Raw genomic sequence first — 9690 nt, forward strand, 5'->3', positions numbered from 1 at the left:
GGTAAATTTTGAACTTGCTGAAGGCTTTGGTTAAAAAAAAAAAAAAAAAAGTACATTGCATCAGGGCCAGCAGCTGTGGCTTTCTGGCACTTTGCTGTTTGTTTTTATGCTGTGAACTGCGGGCACAGCCTGCTGTCTGCTGCATGTAGGTTGCACGTTTGGTGTGCTTTGTTGCATCCCAAGTGATGTCCGAAGGTGTTCCATGGAAAACTTTCCATGTTCCAGCCCAACGCCATGCAATGATTTGTGTGCTGGACACGATGAGCAGTTTGTGTCCCTGGCCCAAACTGCTTGTCATGCTGCCATTGCACGGTGCTGTGAGCATCCAGGGGCATAAAGAAAGTCCCATTCCCACTTGTTGGTGAGAACTGGGAAACGCCAACAGTGGCAGAATGAAAAGAACCTTCAAGTTGTTAGATTCAATCATTTCTATTTAGCACCTTGTAAGATGAGTGGGAAAGCAGCAAAAGCTAATTAGGTGCTAAAAGAAGAGCTACCCTGTAGGAGTGGAGTTATTAATAGAGTTCATTAGGAACAGGTTTGAGACTGGCACGTAAGTTGGCAGTGTGTTACTGGGATTTGCCAGTGACACAGCCTAGGGAGGTACTGCTGGTGCAGAGGAGGTTGGGTGTACAGGAGGAGAGAGATGGCTGGGAGGACTGCAGTAATGAAAATAAGATGAATAATAATAATAATAAAAAGTACAAGCTTGTGCACTTTGGTACTTAGAAATGAAAAATTTCTGCCATAACTGGAAAATTACAGCGGTAGATGATGGAAGCAGAGAATGATTTGAATATTTGAGTTGATCATTGCATATAAACCAAATATCAGTGCAGCTATGCTAACTGATGCATGTAGGGTGGTGTTTGCAATTCTGGTCACACTGGCTTGAAATGAATGCTGATCAGAACAGGTGTGGCTCCACAGCTCAAAGTTTGGGACCACAGGTTTGACAAATGTTGTGGCTTCACATCATTTTACTTCCATGAATAATTTTTTCCCAGCAATACCAGTGGCGGAGGAGGAATCTGACCCACGGAGCCCTTCTAAAAGACACTCTGATAACTCATGCTTTTTCACTTCAGCTGTGCTATTTGTTTGTGTGCTTGACATTTGTCCTATAGCTTTGTGCCACCTACTACAGCTCCTTCTGATTGAATCGCTGCTTCCATTATTATTTCTCTGTTCCTTGACTTTTATCCAGTGAACTGAAAATACTCTCATTCTTGTTTGCTATTGATCAGATAATCCAGAGGTCTGAGCCTGTCTGACAGAGCTGAGAGTGCAGCCTGCTCTTCGGAGATAAATACACACAAGGAGTAGTTTAAGGTTTTTTTAGCCATACTTAATATTTTTAATGTCAGTGGTACATTTTGATGGATTAGCGTTCACAGTAATTAGATCACAATGCATGGGGTCTTTGGAAGGGTTCTCTGCAGAATTCCTTTTTTTCCACTACTTTGAACATCTTCACTTCTGCTCAGATTTGTTGTTTTTTTTTTTAATTCTCCTTCAGTTACAGCAGCAAAGCTTCTGGAAACTTCTCTTTGGCTTGGGATACTTTGTAAGGACTGGCTCTTGGTCATATGGTGAGCTCCATCTGCATGCCTGGAGGAGCACCGTGCTCACAGAGGATGCATCGCAACCAAAGGCTGTGAAGTTCTGGAGGTGAGACTGGGTACGTTTGTGTGGAAGCCCAACCAGGATGGGAAGTGCTTGTTCCTGGCCAGCCAGCTGCCTTCGCTGCCCAGCAGAGATCCTACAGGAGTTCTCTGGGTGTTCTGAACACCCAAGTGCCCCCTGCCATGGGGAGCAGCCTGACCGTGAGCCTGGCCTGCTGGTGGGCTCAGGGCTCCACGCACATCTGGTGCAGGGTGTGCCAGAGAGCTTCCAGAGAGCAGAGGCAGCTCAGAGCACCTCGCATCTTTCCAGGCAGCTTCAGCCAGGACAGCAGTATTTCCCTTCACTTACACTGCTAACACCACTCGTATCACTGCAAGGATCTGGAATTGTAAAACCAATTGCTTCCTACAATTTAGGTTCATTTTTACCTGTGATTTATAGGCCTGCGACAAGAAGACCCTTTTCTAATAAAGGGTTTTTCCAAATGAATTTTCATCAGTTTCATAGGTCACACTCCTCACTTCAGTTCTTTTGTCTGCCATTTGCTATGGCTGTTAAACAGCTTTAAAATTAAAGTGTGATTATTCAGAAATCACTTCATAAAACATGCTATGCCGTTTGCCACCGGTTTTTCCTTTATGCCTTGCACTAAGCAAGAGAAACTGCTGAGCTTGAGTTAGCAATGCAAAGTTCATTACGGATAATTGTTGATTAGATAGGAAAGTGAATTATAGAGAAGAGATCAGAGGCATCTAATTGTCTTCGCTGTGGACATGATGCTTTATGGATGGAGGGAGTGTGCAGCAGGCGGTGTTGTTGGTGGCACCAAGATTAGTTATAGATCTCTCCTAATGCCAACTGACAAATAGGAGACAAATTGCAGAATATTTAACAACCATTAAAAAGCATGTTGCTTTTGTCCAGCTTTTGGATGAGGGATGAATTAATGCAAGACTGTATTTTAAAAAGAAAAATATACGGATGATAATGTGTTGTGGCTGCTTTGCTGAGGAGGAAGATGGGGCTTTGATGTTCAGATCACTTAGCTATTAATTCCTTATCTGAGTTCATTTTAGAATTATTGGTCTGATTATGGATACCATCTTCCTTTCCCGTGCAAAGCACAGAGCAGTGCCATTGCATACAACCTGATATGTGTTCCAGCTGGTGGCAAAATGCATTTACAGACCTGATGGTTCTTCCGAAGCCATGAGAAGGGGAGGAATGACAGGTAATTGCAGCTGCAGTGTCCTTTTATTTCCTGAAGTAATCAAATGGTGTATGATATCACTAGCCTTAGCTACTGGTATTACTGCTATTGAGCTTCCTTTGGGCACAGCACCTTATGCACAGGATGCTATTACACCTACTGAGGGAAGTGAAATGATGAGGAAGCAGCGGGCTGGGAAGGAATTGAGTTATTTTAGATAGGATGGCAGCTGAAGGAGGGGTCAGGGAGCAGTAATGAGCCAAAATGTTCAGGTAAGGAGGCAGAAAGTAACCTTATTTTCTGTGCCTTTATGTAACTGTGCTACCAACATCAGCCATTCAGCAAGTAATGGTTGGGGATACGGTGACCTGGAAAAGAGCCACATCCTCCTCCAGCAACCGGTGTGTGGAAGTGGGAAAGGGCCAATCCATGAAAGAGCGAACATGTCAGTAACTACAGGTGTCTCTTAATGTGTGGGGACTTTATAGTTAACCCAGAAGACAGAATGTTCTGCTGAAGCTTGTGTGCAAGGTTAAATCCGTACATATTTCTCTCCCCCCAAAGCCTGCTTTTCCCAAGCCTCATTAACCATTTTGCTGAACATTACCATCATTACTCTTCTGCCAGGTTTTTCCACATTTTTCAACCTTTTAGGTACAGACCTTAGAATTATTGATCCAATGAATCATACTGACTTAGGTGCTGGCTGCTGCTGAAACATGCCAGCAGAGACCAGGATGTTGGCTAAACACCAAATGTATTTGTCGGAATGTTCTTTAAGTGAGGGAGTATTTTTCCACATAGAAGCAGCAGCAGCACTGGGGGTATCACCTCCTTGCAATTTCTATGGTACCATGTGAGCACTAAGGCATCTATTGGTAACGTTGCCAAGGTAAAAATAATAATAATAAAATACATCTGCTTTACTTCTTTCTTCAGTGAGAGCCCCCTATGAAGACAGGCTCCCCTATGAAGGCAGGCTGAGGGAGCTGGGCTTGTTCAGCCTGGAGAAAAGAAGGCTGCAGGGTGACCTCATTGCAGCCTTTCAATACCTAAAGGAAGCCTACAAACAAGAAGGGAATCAACTCTTTGAAAGGGTTGATAACTGCAAAACAAGGGGAAATGGTTTTAAAGTGAGGGAGGGAAGATTTAGGTTGGATGTCACGAGATTCTTTCCTTTGAGAGTGGTGAGGAGCTGGAACAGCTGCCCAGAGAGGCTGTGGATGCCCTGTCCATCCCTGGAGGTGTTCAAGGCCAGGTGGGATGGGGCCCTGGGCAGCCTGGGTTGGTATTAAATGTGGAGGTTGGTGGCCCTGCTTGTGGCAGGGGGTTGGAGATTCATGATCCTTGAGGTCCCTTCCAACCCTGGCTGTTCTGTCATTCTGTGATTCAGTGCTACTGTAGATGTGCTAGAAGCAAGTAGGTGTTGGTCATGCCTTCTTTTTCATATGTTTTGGGAATGCCGAGAGAAATGAGCCATTTGTATGAGCTAGAGATTGACTGAGCTAGAGAAAAATCTGCGCTGCCAGAGGGCGCGCTGTGTGCGCCGCGTCGGGGGCTTGGGATTTTTGTCTTGTAAACAGGATTATGGTACTTAAAGAATGAGCCTAGAGTTTATCCAGCACACAATGATTGGTATAATTTGAAATCTAGAATAAATATGCAGCCAGATGTGGTGCTGTCTCAGACTCTGTTGATGGTTATTGAGCATGGCCATTAAGAATAAGGATAAGGGCTTTGAGAAGCGACACAGTGAAATCAGTGATGCGATGAGCAGCAGTTGGAGTTATCTTGTTCCTGATATATGTCCTCTAATTACAGAGGTATTCATAAACTTTGATCTGCTTCTATAAGAGATATGACAACGCAATAACTATAAACTAGGTAATTACAGCTATTAAAGATTCCCAAGCATCTGCTAAGCCTGAGATGAGGCATAAGAATTAATTTTCTAAACTTGAAAAACTCATCTCTGACGAGATTATCTCAGGTTGGATCTGGATGTGTCCAGGGTAAAAACATAGCGTTTGTCGAATAGGAATTTTTCAGGGAAAGGCCTGAAAATAGAGAATGTAATTGTTAAACAGGGTGTAAAGAGAAGGCTTGAAGGATCCCCACTGTAGGGCAAGGCGTTGTTTTTATTGGCACTGCTGCCCACAGGGAGGTTGTACAGGCAGGGATGAGATGCTCTGAGCCTCACACCAGTACCTGAACATCAGGTTTCTTTCTTCTCTACCTCAAACATTCATGTTTGGTTTTCTGCTCTATCCAATCTTAAAGTGGTCAGAGAAGGCGTCTGCCTTCCCCAGCACCTCTAGGGCTGCCCCAGGTAACATCAGGGAGATGCCTTCTTTTTATTAATTACTCTATGAACTACTGTGATCTTGGATAAGGGCAAATAAGCTAATTACAGTGTAAGTATTTTTTTTGTGTGTGTTTATAGAATGAAATGCATAATTCATGAGTTTAACAGCTCCCGGCACTGAACTGGGATTACAAAACTGGGTGCAGATATCCAGTTTACTACAAAATATATATTAGCAAAGAATTTTGGCAGATCCAAGTTGCTTCCCACCAGTTTAAAAAAAAAAAAAAAAAAAAAAAAAAAGAGCTGTAAGTTTTATTTTATAGAAAAATATTTTCTCTGAGTATTTGGAAGAATTTGCCAGTTCACTTCTCTGTTTTGTTTTTAAGAATAAAGAGATTGAAATATTTAATTGCTTTGAATGAAACTAACTTTTCTTTAGCAAACCAACCAGCAACAAAAAAGCAATGATGATTCTCTTGCAGCTTTCCAAAACAATTAAGCTGTAATGACTGCCAAAGAGATTTTCATGTCATTTCCAACACTGGTTGGAACAATTGGAAGCTACAAATTTTTCTCATTGCGACTTTATTATCTGAGAGGAAACGACTAATTTGGAGTTTGTTATTATTGTTTTATAGTCCGTGAAATATAAGTATATAAGTAAACATTTCCATGAATTTAAATATATAAAACGCATAATGTGAATAGTTAGAAAGTAAATAGTTTTTTAGCTGAGGCTGAGCCAGGGGAGGAGAGCATTTTTTCCCGTGTGAATTCTCCAGCATGCAGTGAGGTCTAGATTTATCTCACAGCCTTTTTCATCACACAAGTTCTATCTTAATCTGGCCCCTCTGCAGCCACTGTGGAGCTGCCCAGCTGCAACCTGCCCAACCCCAGAGCTGCCATCCCATCCTGGCTCAGCCATTTGCTCTGCTCCAAGTCATGGCAGCCACACGCCGGCTGCCCTCCCAGCACTTCTCCTCACTCCTACCTTTCCTGCATGGTTTGACTGCCCATCACCTCTATTTTTCCAGGCTATTTTGGACCTCATCCAGACCATCTGTATTTTAAAGTGCCAACGCAACGCAGGGAAGCCATGGAAGTGTTGGAGCAGGTTTGGAGGAGGGCCACAAAGATGCTCAGAGGGCTGGAGCACCTCTGCTGTGAGGAGAGGCTGAGAGCTGGGTTGTGCAGCCTGGGGAAGAGATGGCTCAGGGAGACCTCACTGTGGCCTTCCAGTACCTGGGGGGAGCTTATAAACAGGAGATTGACTTTGTACGTGGTCTGACAGTGATTGGATGTAGGAGCATGGCTGAAAACTAAAAGAGGGGAGATTCAGGTTAGATATTAGGAGGAAATTCACTTTCTGTCACCTCTGTGCCTGCCTCTCCAAGCCCCTTTATGTATTACACTTCTTACAACACCAATAAAAGTGGGATCCTGAATCCTCATCGCTAGGCACTATAGTAAACAATAAGGATTATGATCATTGCTACCAGTGTTTCTGATTTATTCCATTACAGTATCTGCTTATGGCACATGAGCATCTTTGTATAGTAATGACACAGATAAATTTGGGGCCCTTATTTTTCATAACCACTCACTAGCTGTATATCATCAGTTTTCCTCTCATTTAGATATGTGCTTCTTCTTTGGGAAAAGTAAAACATATCCCAGTCGTCAAGGTAATAAAGCTGGTAAAGCAAATTCTGAAGCGTGTTTTACAATGGAATTTGATTGTGTTAATTTTTCATGTGTTAAAAAAGAGAGGATGTTTGCTCACTCTGGGAAATACTTGTGGTACTTTTTGCGTTTTCTGACATCCATCACTTGTATTAATGCAAAAGATTGCCTTTTTTTTTTGTGAAGAAATGGAAACACCCCAGCACTTACCTGCCAAGTTCACTGTAGAACTGTATGATTTAGTGAGGCTTGAAGTTGTATAGCTGATGCCTAAAACAAAACTTTGGGCATTGTGAATCTGCATTTTGAATGTACTCCTGCCTGCAAGTCCAGTGAGGATACCTAAGGGAAGAAAAAGAGGGAATGATGTATTTCCAGTGTGCACTGAGAACTCCCAGTAGGATATTGTGGTGCTCCAGGTGAAACAGTTCTCCCCCCTCCCCACCTCACCCCTTCTTTCTCAGTCAGCATGCATGACTTTACCAGTTAAATGTTCCTAATTCTATCTCTTTTGTTTTATTAACAAGGAAATTGAAGAAATATTCAGATAAGTCGGAAATGGTCCTGCTGCACGCGCACAGCAATTACCCACGTGGTTCTTTGTGACATTGTTCTTCAGCTGCAGATCCTGGGAGATCGCCACAGTTGTTCACAATCAAACAAAGGAAGTCTAATGAAAGTATTTTAATCTGCTGATCAGCTATTTGGAGGGAAAGGGGTGGCCATGCTAGGTGTCTTCACAGTCTGGAAATGAACGCAGCAATGGTAAGCAGAATATTAGTAATTATTTACACTTCTTAGCAAGCTATTGTGTGCATAACTATGTGGGAGGTCAATTTAGCGTCAGATTTCATTTCCTGCACTTTGAGCAGTTGGAGGAGCTCCAGGCCTGGTCACACCTCTGACTGCATCAAAGTGGGGGCTCAGCTTCATGAACTCCCCATGGAGCTTGGGCTGGAAGCAGCTGCTGGAAAGCCATGTGGAGAAGGCAATGTAGGCTCCTGGAAACCTTCCTCACAGCATAAACTACAGTTCCAATACAGTGAAAAGAAGTGCATCCTGATAGGGTTGTTTTGGGTAAGGTCTGTAATTGGACAACCCTGAGTGGTATTGTGATGGGATGGGCATCACTGAGGGTGAAACCTCCTTTATGAGCTGCGAAGCTGACGGGACATTCTCTCTTCCTCATTCACGCAGTGAGCACTGTGAGCTGGACACACAGCCTTGTTGCTGGGGGAACAGCAGGCTGTCCTCTGCAGGATCTTCGAAGAGAAGATGTGGTCCAGTTCTGAGACACTTCCAGCTGCAACAAACATCAGTTAACTGAGTTATATTAGGTAAGGGAAATTAGCCTTATCCGTGCACTCATAATGAAAGTGCAGGAAAAGTGTTCTGGGAATAAGACAAAGTCTATTATATTATTTATATTTTGGTTCCTCGTTGTATTTAGAATGACAAAACATGTATCAGTGCATTTATTTTCCTGCCTAAATTTTTTACCAAAAAATATACCAACTCTCCCAAATTCCCCCATGGCTGTAAATAGACCAGTGATGGAAAGAGTGTCTGGGTAAAGCTGTGCTCCCCTAGCTGAGAACTGAAGCTGCTGAAAATTACAGTAAAACTTCTCTCTATAACGAACAGACCAACTAGCAGTCCTATTTCTGATACACCGTGGCCACAAAGAAAATTCACATAATTGTATCAGTTTGGGTGGTGATGCTACAGCAACGAGCAATAATTAGTTCTTTGGTGCTGTGATTTCCTACAAATGTCAAACTACAGCACACTGTGCAGAAAAGCAATTAAGAATACTTTTGTTAATAGCTTCTTATTTGTCTCATTTCTTTATCATGTTGTGCCTTTTTGTATTGCCAAAAAATGTTGGACTTTTCCATCAGCTGCCCAGGCAATATCACTTTACCCAGAGCCGCATGCTGTACTCATATAAAGAAAGATATTTTTCTTTTACTGAAACGAATCCATAAAAAAATATACTCTGGAATAAGTGGGAAAAAAAAGAACACAAAATGCAATAAATTGTTCAGACTGAGAATAGGTTTTATCCACGCTTTGTCTATATAATACCTGAAGTTCTTGTACTGCTGCTGTTGTTTGTAGTAAATTAGGTATCACCTCTTCTCAGACTCTTTTTACCATTATCTTCTGTTATCTATTCTTTTTCCCCTACTCATCATCTTCTTTCCTCTTCATGAAATGTTATAAAAGAGAAAATTGCTAAGTTTGAGGATCAGACGAGAGGAAAATTATGTGCTTCCTATCAGTGTGCTCAGGTGCTGCTTGTGACCAGATCTATTGTGGCTGAGGCAGATAACTGTGGGCCCTGACTAATGGTTTCAGCCAGGTGAATGTTACTTGAGGAACAGAAGGATGGTGGAGTCATGGCATTCCCTGAGTTGCAAGGGGCCCACAGGGTCCTGGCTCTGCATAGGACTGCCTGGAAACTAACTGTATGTCTGAGAGCAAATTCTGCACCAGTCACTTGGAAGTGGTTCATTAGGGTCAAATAAAGCTCTACATTTCTCCATATAGGAAAGAAAATTTCCAGGGGAAGACCCCTTAAAGCTGCAGGGAGATGTCTGTGCTCATTAGCTCCTGGAAAAATGAAGTCAACTGGAATATTCTGTGGAATAAGGTGGAGCCAGGTTTGGTTCATTTTCTTTTCAAAAGGAAATGGAGTTGTTCCTGTTTCACCAGTCCAGAGTGTTTCAGAGCTGCTGGTCACCCTGGGGAGGCAGGCTGGGGCCTCTCCCTCCCTCACTGCTGAGTTTCAGGCAACAACTGATGCTGTCACAGATGTCATAGTGGTACAGCAGTTCAGGCACAACACTAGGAGACACAG

General features: G+C 42.9%; 1 long non-coding RNA gene across 1 annotated transcript; it reads left to right on the plus strand.

Annotated features, from left to right (window-relative positions):
* The first annotated feature begins 1574 nt into the window (after window positions 1-1574).
* LOC149916473 (uncharacterized) lies at window positions 1575-8161 on the plus strand. Its single transcript, XR_016469954.1, has 3 exons — window positions 1575-1671; window positions 7355-7592; window positions 8025-8161. It is a non-coding gene; the product is annotated as an uncharacterized LOC149916473 (long non-coding RNA).
* The last annotated feature ends 1529 nt before the right edge of the window (window positions 8162-9690 follow it).

The sequence above is a fragment of the Phasianus colchicus genome, chromosome 11 (assembly GCF_987193195.1).
Source record: "Phasianus colchicus chromosome 11, bPhaCol1.hap1.1, whole genome shotgun sequence".
Lineage (NCBI taxonomy): Eukaryota > Metazoa > Chordata > Aves > Galliformes > Phasianidae > Phasianus > Phasianus colchicus.